The sequence below is a fragment of the Bombus pyrosoma genome, linkage group LG15, assembly GCF_014825855.1.
Source record: "Bombus pyrosoma isolate SC7728 linkage group LG15, ASM1482585v1, whole genome shotgun sequence".
NCBI classification, from domain to species: Eukaryota; Metazoa; Arthropoda; class Insecta; order Hymenoptera; family Apidae; genus Bombus; species Bombus pyrosoma.
In genome coordinates this window covers 9,517,029-9,519,953 of record NC_057784.1, presented here as the reverse complement: position 1 = coordinate 9,519,953, position 2,925 = coordinate 9,517,029, and positions in this window count along the sequence as shown.

The following is a 2,925-nucleotide window of genomic DNA, read 5'->3' as shown; positions in this document are numbered from 1 at the left end:
TATACGTTATAAAGTAGTGCTATATATCGTTATATATTATATCGTAATACTATATAACGTTATACGTTATATCGTAATGCTACATAGCGTTGTACGTCATAACGTATTACTACATAAGGTTATACGTTATGTCGTAATGCTACATAAGGTTATACGTTATGACGTAATGTTACATAACGTTATACGTTATATCGTAATACTACATAGCGTTATACGTCATAACGTATTACTACATAACGTTATACGTTATATCGTAATGCTACATAACGTTATACGTTATATTCTAATGCTACATAACGTTATACGTTTTATCGTAATGATACATAACGTTATACGTTATATCGTAATGCTACATAACGTTATACGTTATATCGTAATACTACATAACGTTATACGTTATATCGTAATGCTACATAACGTTATACGTTATATTCTAATGCTACATAACGTTATACGTTTTATCGTAATGATACATAACGTTATACGTTATATCGTAATGCTACATAACGTTATACGTTACATCGTAATGATACATAACGTTATACGTGATATCGTAATGCTACATATCGTTATACGTTATATCGTAATACTACATAGCGTTATACGTCATAACGTATTACTACATAACGTTACACGTTGTATCGTAATGATACATAACGTTATACGTGATATCGTAATGCTACATATCGTTATACGTTATATCGTAATAATACATAGCGTTATACGTCATAACGTATTACTACGTAACGTTATACGTTAATCGTAATGATACATAACGTTATACGTAATATCATAATACTACATAACGTTATACGTTATATCGTAATGCTACATAAGGTTATACGTTATGACGTAATATTACATAACGTTATACGTTATATCGTAATGCTACATAACGTTATACGTTATATCGTAATGATACATAACGTTATACGTAATATCATAATGCTACATAACGTTATACGTTATATCGTAATGCTACATAAGGTTATACGTTATGACGTAATATTACATAACGTTATACGTTGTATCGTAATACTACATAACGTTATACGTTATAACGTAATATTACATAAAGGTATACGTTATATCGTCATACTATATAATGTTATACGTCATAACGTATTACTACATAACATTATACGTTATAACGTAGTGCTGTATAACGTTATATGTTATATCGTAATGCTATATAACGTTATGCGTTATAACGTAGTGCTATATAACGTTATACGTTATAACGTAGTGCTATATAACGTTATACGTTATATCCTAATGCTACATAACGTTATAAGTTTTATCGTAATGATACATAACGTTATACGTTATATCGTAATGCTACATAACGTTATACGTTATATCGTAATGATACATAACGTTATACGTAATATCATAATGCTACATAACGTTATACGTTATATCGTAATGCTACATAAGGTTATACGTTATGACGTAATATTACATAACGTTATACGTTATATCGTAATACTACATAATGTTATACGTTATAACGTAATATTACATAACGGTATGCGTTATATCATAGTACTATATAATGGTATACGTCATAACGTATTACTACATAACGTTATATGTTATAACGTAGTGCTATATAACGTTATGCGTTATAACGTAGTGCTATATAACGTTATACGTTATAACGTAGTGCTATATAACGTTATACGTTATACCGTAATGTTACATAACGTTATACGTTATATCGTAATGATACATAACGTTATACGTTATATCGTAATACCACATAACGTTATACGTTATATCGTAATACTACATAATGTTATACGTTACAACGTAATATTACATAACGGTATACGTTATATCGTAATACTACATAATGTTATACGTTACAACGTAATATTACATAACGGTATACGTTATATCGTAGTACTATATAATGTTATACGTCATAACGTATTACTACATAACGTTATACGTTATAATTTAGTGCTATATAACGTTATATGTTATATCGTAATACTAGATAACGTTATACGTTATATCGTAATGCTACATATCGTTATACGTTATATCGTAATGCTACATAACGTTATACGTTATATCGTAATGATACATAACGTTATACGTTATATCGTAATGCTACATAACGTTATACGTTATATCGTAATGATACATAACCTTATACGTAATATCATAATGCTACATAACGTTATACGTTATATCGTAATGCTACATATGGTTATACGTTATGACGTAATATTACATAACGTTATACGTTATATCGTAATACTACATAATGTTATACGTTATAACGTAATATTACATAACGTTATACGTTATAACGTAGTACTATATAATGTTGCACGTCATAACGTATTACTACATAACGTTATACGTTATATCGTAATGCTACATAAGGTTATACGTTATGACGTAATGTTACATAACGTTATACGTTATATCGTAATGCTACATAACGTTATACGTTATATCGTAATGATACATAACGTTATACGTTATACCGTAATGCTACATATCGTTATACGTTATATCGTAATGATACATAACGTTATACGGAATATCATAATGTTACATAACGTTATACGTTATATCGTAATACTACATAGCGTTATACGTCATAACGTATTACTACATAACGTTATACGTTATATCGTAATGATACATAACGTTATACGTGATATCGTAATGCTACATATCGTTATACGTTATATCGTAATACTACATAGCGTTATACGTTATATCGTAATACTACATAACGTTATACGTTATAACGTAATATTACATAACGTTATACGCTATATCGTAATGCTACATATCGTTATACGTTATATCGTAATACTACATAGCGTTATACGTCCTAACGTATTACTACATAACGTTATACGTTATATCGTAATACCACATAACGTTATACGTTATGTCGTA